The sequence below is a fragment of the Gavialis gangeticus genome, unplaced genomic scaffold, assembly GCF_001723915.1.
Source record: "Gavialis gangeticus isolate Ggan-Ray unplaced genomic scaffold, GavGan_comp1, whole genome shotgun sequence".
Classification (NCBI taxonomy): domain Eukaryota; kingdom Metazoa; phylum Chordata; order Crocodylia; family Gavialidae; genus Gavialis; species Gavialis gangeticus.
Genome location: NW_017728975.1, coordinates 719,676 through 728,241, shown reverse-complemented (window position 1 = coordinate 728,241; position 8,566 = coordinate 719,676). Strand labels below are relative to the sequence as shown.

Below are 8,566 nucleotides of genomic sequence, written 5' to 3'. Positions count from 1 at the left end.
GGGTCCAGCCCCCTGCACCAAGCAGGAAAGATAATTGGGAGTCAGGTGACCCCAGCAATGTGACTGTCCAGTCTTTTCTTGAAGATTTCCAGGGTAGGTGATTGCACCACCTCTGGAGAAAGCTTATTTCACAATCTGGACACCCTGACTGTGAAGAAGTTTTTCCTAGTGTTAAGCCTGAAATGGTCTTCCAGGAGTTTGTGGCCATTACTCCGGGTTTTCCCCAGTGGTGCCTGGTGAACAGTTGTTTACTGAGCCCTTGATGTATTCCCGTGATGTAGTGGTAAGCTGCTACCAAGTCCCCTCTCAGCCTTCTCTTTTTAGGCTGAAATGACCCAAGTCTCTCAGCTTTTCCTCGTATGGCTTGCAAGTCTCTGATCATACAGGTGGCTCTTCTCTGGACTCTCTCAAGCTTTTCCATGTCCTTGTTGAAGTGCAGTGCCCAGAACTGGACAAAGTTAAAATTAACATGCAACCCCCAGGCTCCCACCCAGATACCACTCCCTCTGTTGTCCCAGATGCAGCACCAGCCAAGATCTCGGGTCTCCCTTTCCTAGTTGTCTGGGGTTTTCAGTATTGTTGTTGCTGTTGTCTACATCCAGTGTTGTTAGTCTCAGGAACTGTGGTGTCAGCAAAGTTGCAGTCCAAAGATCCCAACACTAATCTTGTCTTAAAGAATGACCATAGGCTCCATTTGGTGGTAAAAATCTGGCCAGATTTATTGTCTACGAGCACACCCAGATTTATTGTCTACCAGCACACATTTTGGCCTAACAAGTACACCAGACAAGGAGCTGAGGCATTTGTACCTGTGACAAGGAGTCAGTACAACACCACGCAGGCTCCCCCAGACTCCCTACAAAGTTTCCCTCCTTTCCAATTTACCTTTTATACACTGATCAAATAAATTACATATTGCACTCCATCTGCATCTTAGACCATCCTGTACCAGGGGCTTGTTTCACATTCTGACCTAGGTGTTACCATTTCAGCCTTATCACCCTGGTACTGGACTATCCTACCTTGTACCATCATCTCTCCCTCCCATCTCTTGGCAGGAGTGCACATCTGGTCCACATGCCAAGTTTTTTTATGTGAGGAGTTCATGCAGTAAGGCCGACTCTGGCCAATGCTTTAGCAAAGCCTTTGTGTGAACAGCATATATTGATCAATGCTCCAGCAAGGCCTACAGCCTTCTGATTCTTGCTGTTGCCTAAGGAGGCAGGGCTGGGTGGGACAGCATGGTGCACAGTGCTGGCAGAGTCTGTAGCTGGGGCACCGAGTGGAGCCCAGGCTACAGCACATCAGGGACAGGGAAAAAGGCCCACACAGGATGGTGTAGTGGTAGAGAGGGAGCGGTCATGCAGAACAGTGCAGCAGCTGTTGGGGGAATTATCCATGTCATGTGGCATAGGGCCATGGTCCACTCTGTTGCAGTCCACATTGTGTGCAGACTCCACTGGTGTGCTACCCAGCTGCTTTGAAGTTGGACAGCCTTGACCTGTCTCATACCTGAGAGGACCAATGTTATAGAGCCAGTTAGGAGGCTGGACTGGAAGTGCAGGCAATGGAACCAGTAATGTCAGTGAAAAGCGGAATATGCCAGGAGGCAGGAAGAAGTAGGTCATTTTAGCTGTGTAGCCAGGAGAAAAAGTGAAGATTTTCATATTGCATACAGAAGTGCTACATTTTACAGCAGCTATTGGTTTAATTGCAAGCCATTTTTATATTTGAAGAAACACTGAACCAGTAAAGGGAATTGGAAGGCATGTCTGAATTGCAAAAAAAAAAAAGTATATGGGAGCTTGAATCAGAATCTTAAATCCAAAATCTGAGTTCACAACACAGTCCCTTCTCTCTTAATTTCCATATTTTCTCACCTATAACCCACACCTTTTCTCACAAAACCAACTGGGGAAATACAGGATGTATATTATATTCTAGGAAAAGAGTACCATAGCTCCAAAAATTTGGTGGAGGGAGGGGAAATGGAACAGTGGCAGGTTAATCACTGCAGCTCTGGAAGCCATAGCAATTAACACTGCTACCACTCCCTCCTGGCCCCCATGACCCAATTTCTCGCTCATGGGGCTGGTCCTTAGCCAGAGTGCCAGGTCCAACCCCATGTACTGGCTCCAGAGGCATGTGGTGGGGTGGACCTGGCACAATGCATGTGGAACCACTGGCTCTGGGGCATGTAGTCCTGGTCTTACACAGGGTCCAGACTGGCTGTAATTTCAGACCCAGCATGGGGCCGCATGGCCCCAGCATCAGCATGCTGGGGCTGCACAGTGAGCCCAGGATTTTGCTCTGGCTCTAAAGCCACAGGCCAGGTCCAACACAATTCAGAACCCCAGAGCCAGAGCACAGTCTCAAACTTGGCATCTCTGGATCCAGAATGTGGGTCTGGAGCCTAGACAGGGTACTGGACTCACCACATGGCCCCTGCACCAGCATGCTGAATCATATTCTGCCTTGTGGTTCCAGTGCTGGCATTCAGGATTGGGTCCCAGCCCCAGCATGCTCCCCTAGCCCCAGAAACCCCGGACCTTAATCACTCACTTGTAAGTATGTGTTTTTTCTTTTGCTTTTTGTCTTTGTGGGGCCTTCCAAAAATAGCTTTCATACTATAAAAGGGGACATGCTATATGCAAAAAATACAATAGTTAAAAATGGTACAAAGTTTGGAAAGTTTAGGTTCAGATCTGTATTTTAAAATTCCATGTTTGAGAACATTCTGATCGAGGGTTATGTTTCTAGTCATCACATAGATGCAAAACTCAGAGATGCATTCTTAGTTTGGGTCTGTTTCTAAAAGAAATATTCTGGAAATAGAAAGGCAACAGAAAACAATCTACATCAATGGGTGTTTTTGTTTTGTTATTAATTTTAGTAGAGCCAGGATTTCATCCCATCTGTTTACCACTTAATTGCCTTAGTCTTTATCATAGTCCATCCATTATGTCCTCTGCTCAGCATGGGAAATATTGTTATAAAATTAACAAATGTGGATGGCAGATACCAAGTTTTTATTGACATCTACTGCAGGAGGGTAAAAAAGAAGACAAATGATGCTGAATATAAAGTTGAGCCCAGTGAGGCCCCAGTAAGTCCAAGAAAGGTGACAATCACTGATAGAAATAGAAAGAAAATACTGGAAAAGACTTAATGACACTTCCACAGAATTAAGGAAAGTCAAAATAGCAGCATGATGACAGAACTGTTCAAGCAGTATGAATACCCATTAGCTGTCAATGGCATCTGTGAACAGCATACTGAAAAGCCATCCATCAGGAGCAAAGTAGAATATATTGTGTCATAATTTACATGATATATTGTACAATATTCATAGACTTTCCTGAAAGATTTATTTGACTCATAGAATATGGACACTTAAAGCTGCTGATGTAAAATATAGTTTAGGGGAATAGATATTGAGAGATTAAAAAGAAAGGGAGAAAAAGAAAAATGAATGTAGCAAGTGGTGTCTATATAGAGGGAGAGGAAAAGCGAGAACTTGAATCTTAGTTGTTGATATATCAGCATATAGTCAGCATATATTTACATAGCATAGGGATGTACAATATAATTATTAACAATCCGTTTAGGATCAAGTTATCAAATATACTTTGATTTCTTTTCCAAAACATACTTTGATTTCTTTGAAAAAGTGTTGTATAGTAAACTCTAATTAATTCTCCATTTCCAAGGGAATGCAAATAGTGGCAAATTATCCCATGGTAACCAATTATCAGAACTGGATGATTAGGGAAAACTGAGGAATTAGAACAACAGTGAATGATACCATAGTTTGTATTATCTGTCAATACTTCATTTTTATTACATTTCTATTTTGTTAAGTTGTACAAGATTACAGTTACTAAACTACTAACTTTATTTAATGAGTCAAATTAATTTACATGTATAAAGTGTTTCTCCTGACTGCTTTTGAGATTTCGATCTTCAGAATCCCAGAAAGCAGCCACTGGGGATGCCCCTGGAAGAGTTTCACTGCTGCATTTTCTAGGTTTGGTGCTTGGAAAGGGGAACAACTTCAAGCAGAGGTGGGGGAAGGCATGCCAAGATATACTGACAATGTGATGTAGACATACCTTTTATATGTATTTTGTCCAGAGTAAGGTATAGACTCCTATAACACTCATAACATTTCTTGCCACTAATCAGTATCACAAAAACTCAACCACTAACACGCCACCAGATAATCCATTTTTCAGCATATCCTTCTCTCATTGTCATCAATTCTACAACTTTATCCAATCACTCTTTTACCTTGGAGATCCCCAGCAAATAGAAATAATTACAAAAGTTCTAATTGCACTAACTGCCCACTGAATATTATATTAATCAGAACCATGCAACATGATGCAGAACGTAGTAAATAATAGCACATTTGCCAGAGTGTGAGAATGTTGACTGTCATCTGTCAATATCTATTTTGATAATGTCCAAAAAAATGTTTTTTATCAATTCCCTTTCAATACTTTTAGATAACGAGATTTTAAAGAGTTAAAATCAGCTTCTGGGTGTTATCTACTGTTGTATTTATCACTTGCCCCAGCCACTCTTTAGTTTACAATTGTGGCTTAATCCCTTCCCTTCCAGCAGACCAATAGCACACCACTCAAGCCTGCCTGTGGCCATTACCCCTTCCTAATCCTTATTTTACAAGCAAAGTTATTGTTTGTCCTGACTAGGACTGATAACTCCATTTTCAATTGCACATAATCTTCAGCTTCATATGCCCCAGCCCAGGCTGTGGTGCACAACTCAGAGTTAGTGGAAGTAGGCTACCTGAGTAAAAAGGAAAATGAACGTCTCGATAGAATTTAAAAGACTGAGTAGGTACAGCAGTGTTTTGGAGTCTACCGGACCTATCATGTCTTGGCAAGGGGAACTGAATTGAACAGATTGTGAATTGATATGTATGGTACAGGAAATTAAGACTGAAGAGTATTGGAGAGGCTGTGTGAGAAGAACAATGAGGAGCAAGGGACAAAAAAGGTCTAGTGGAGACAATATAGTGATAACATTACTTCATCTGAACCTCTTGAATTTGGTTTACCGGAAACACCTTCTTTTCTATAGCAGAGCTCACACCAGGTCTATATGGATGGACAGGGTTTTTTGTGGGAAGCTCATTCTGCATCTATTTTATAGATAAAAGACACCAGTATCCTGGGGTGTAAATTTGGTCCCCTGATTAATAATATATTCAACGTAAGGTAGCAAATGTATATCTGATCCTAAGCAAAAGATCCTAAGTTCAAGTCAGGTCTTATCTGATATGGCTACTTTCTATCTCCCTACACCAGTAGTTGCATTCTCTCCTTCTGGAACGCAAGTCATTATTGCCCTTATTTTGTGGAAACAATTTTTTGGTTTAAGCTGTTTTTAGAAGTTCATAGATGAGACTGAGGTTGCAGGAAAGGAGATTCTCCTCTTATTTAGAAAGGAATATTCTTCCTCGTTATAAAGACAGGAGAATGGCTAAGTAGCTGCAATGATACCTGGTTGCTGAGCAGAGCATATAGATGTACTGTGGATATATGACCTAAGATCAGGCAGAAATATGGTGCCTTCCTCAGCACACCGAAAGCCCAGACTGCAGGGTTGTATGCATGCAATCCAATGCTGCATATAGCAGTTATTCAGTCCAGTAAGCAACATTCAGTAAAACAATTTCTTTAATATATAACCTCACATCTTATCAGTTTGTTTACCTGATCTTTTTACTAGTGAGCAAAAGTGTCTGTGTATAACCCATTAGTATTAATGCATGATGAAGATGAGAAATATGATTCTGCAATTTCCAGTCAAGAAATATGCCTTTAAATAAAAATTAGTATTAATGTATAGTTTAGATGAGTTTACATTGACATTTGGTTCTGTGCTAAATTTAAATAGAAATGAAACGTACATCCACAGTTCCAAATGCAAGTCTTCTAATTTTGTATTAGATTATTGTCTACAGTTTTCATAAAAAAGCTTGGCTAATATATTAAGTAAAATCCAGCCTTATCCATGTACCTGAAATCAGACATATAAAGCTAACTTGAATATGGTTAGCTTTATTTTAGTCCAGAATCTGAATTTCTGTTGAAGGAAACTACCATAAAGTGGCATCAAAAACATCATTTTATAGGAGTGGATTAATTGAAAAATATTTTGGACATATAGCTGTTTCATAGTTCATAGTTTCATAGTAGCTAGGGTCAGGAGAGACCTGAACAGATCATCTAGCCTGACCCCCTGCCACAGGCAGGAATGAATGCTGGACAGGTGATCATCCAACCTCCTCTTGAATTTGCCCAAGGTAGGGGCAAGGACCACTTCCCTGGGAAGTTGGTTCCAGATTTTGACCACCCTAACTGTAAAATATTGCCTTCTGATCTCTAACCTAAACCTATTCTCCATCAGCTTATTATCATTGTTCCTCGTCACCCCAGGTGGTGCTGGGGAGAAAAGGGCTCTACTTATTTGCTGTTGATCCCCCTGATGAGTTTGTAGGCAGCCACCAGGTCCCCCCTCAGCCTCCTCTTGCTGAGGCTGAACAGGTTCAGGTCCTTCAGTCTCTCCTTGTAGGGCCTGTCCTGTTGCCCTCTCATCAAGCGGGTGGCCCTCCTCTGAACCCTCTCCAGGCTGGCCGCATCCCTCTTGAAGTGCGGCAGCCAGTACTGAACGCAGTACTCCAGCTGCGGCCTGACCAAAGTCGCACAGAGGGGGAGTATCGCCTCTCTGGACAGGCTGGAGATGCATCTTGAGATGCATGACAAGGTATGCTGGCCTTGCGGGCTGCGGTCTGGCACTGGTGGCTCATGTTCATCTTGGAGTCAATAATGACTCCAAGATCTGGTTTCGTCTCTGTGCTTTCAAGATGGGAACTCCCCAGCCTGTATGTATGCTAGCTGCTTTATCATATGAAAGTCCACAGATATGTTACAATAGAAGTTTTAGCCTGCTGGCAGCCTCGATATGTAATACTGCCAAAAAGTTCTGCAATCACAAGCCAGACTGCAAAAAAATCATGGGGCTCACCCCAAACTTTTATTTTAAAAGATTCTAATCATACTTTTGGATTGCCTTCACATTTTAAACTCTCACCCACCCTGGGGTGTTTGTTGACAACTATACTAATGCTAACTTCTAAAAATGGTTAATAAATAACACAAGTTTGGTTTCCCCTGGAGGAATTTTTGCTTGAAGACCCATGTCATTGAGATCAAATTGTGTAAGTGGTGCCTTATGGTAATCCCAGGGGTTAAGGATTTAGGTCTGGACAGGATCTTCACCATCTCCCTCCCTATCCTATGGTGGTGTAGTGCTAATTCTCTCCTTCCCAAACATGGTGTTGTAGGATCACAGGAAGGAGGGGACAGGCCCTATCTACCTCCTGCAGCTGCCCCAGTTGGCTGTTTTTCCTCAGGAAGTGGGGAATTGGAAGAAGGCAGCCAATCAGAGCTTCTTAATAAGGCTGAAAAGCATGTCAGGGCTACAGTTTCTTAGATTGTCATTTGTCCAAGCTAAAATCCAATTATTTGTAATTTTGTGTGAGTCCACAACACTGCACCATTCACTGCAGTTTTCTCTGCCCTGCAGAGACCAGTGGCTCAGCCAACTAAAAGGTTAGCATAATAGTGGCTCTGCTGAATTCCCAGCCGTGTCTCAGGGACTGTAGCTCTTCATCTCCATGTCTTATGTGGCATTTGCAGCAGCTATTGTTCACATGCACTTCAGGAAGGGCAAGGAAAGTTAGGAGGTAAAAATAACTGTCCACCTTCCCTACTTTATCACCTCTTTAAGTGTCTCCCTGGGAAGTTTGTTTGGCTTTTTGGGCAGAATACAATTTTTTCTCAGCCCATTTCTTAGCCATCCCTTACCCTGGGTAAGAAAGCAATTGGAAAGGATTGGAAAAACTGGCTCTAAAAAGGGGTGTATCTCCCCCAACTCCACCACATCCAGAAGGGGAGCAGTACCAGAAGAGCAGTACAGCAGGGGGAAGGTTTCAGCTAAGCCCTAAAGGCTGCACCAACAACTGGGTGAAAGATTTCTACCAGAAAGAGTGGCCTTCTCACAATAGTGGCTTCTCACAGGAAATTAAGTCAGCTTTATTTACCTTGAGTACTTACTATTCAGTCTGAGAAATTATAGTTTCATAGTTGGTAGGGTCGGAAGGAACCTGAGCACATCATCAAGTCCGACCCCCTGCCATGGCAGGAAAAAGTACTGGGGTCAAACGACCCCAGCAAGGTGTTCATCTAGCCTCCTCTTAAAGACCCCCAGGGTAGGAGCCTGCACCACTTCTCTTGGAAGTTGGTTCCAGATCCTAGCCACCCTGACAGTGAAGTAGTGCCTCCTGATATCTAGCCTAAATCTACCCTCTGCCAGCTTGTGACCATTATTGCTGGTCACTCCTGGCAGTGCTTGGGGGAACGCGGATCTCCCCAGTGCCTGCTGATCCCCTCTGATTAGTTTGTAACAGGCCACTAGATCCCTGCTCAGCCTTCTCTTGTGGAGGCTGAACAGGTTCAGGTCCTGTAGCCTCTCC

General features: G+C 42.9%; 1 protein-coding gene and 1 long non-coding RNA gene across 4 annotated transcripts in view; one reads left to right on the top strand and one right to left on the bottom strand.

Moving 5' to 3' along the window:
• The window catches only part of LOC109291170, a 2,428-nt gene extending 1,242 nt beyond the window's left edge, over positions 1–1,186 (bottom strand). The window contains exons 1-2 of the long non-coding RNA XR_002095763.1: positions 1,002–1,186; positions 404–406 (exon numbers count right to left, since the gene is read on the bottom strand). This is a non-coding gene — a long non-coding RNA (uncharacterized LOC109291170). The remainder of the gene's footprint in view (positions 1–403; positions 407–1,001) is intronic.
• Positions 1–8,566, top strand: part of EML6 (echinoderm microtubule associated protein like 6) — a 404,089-nt gene that overhangs the window by 242,973 nt on the left and 152,550 nt on the right. The gene's annotated exons all lie outside the window — the stretch shown is intronic.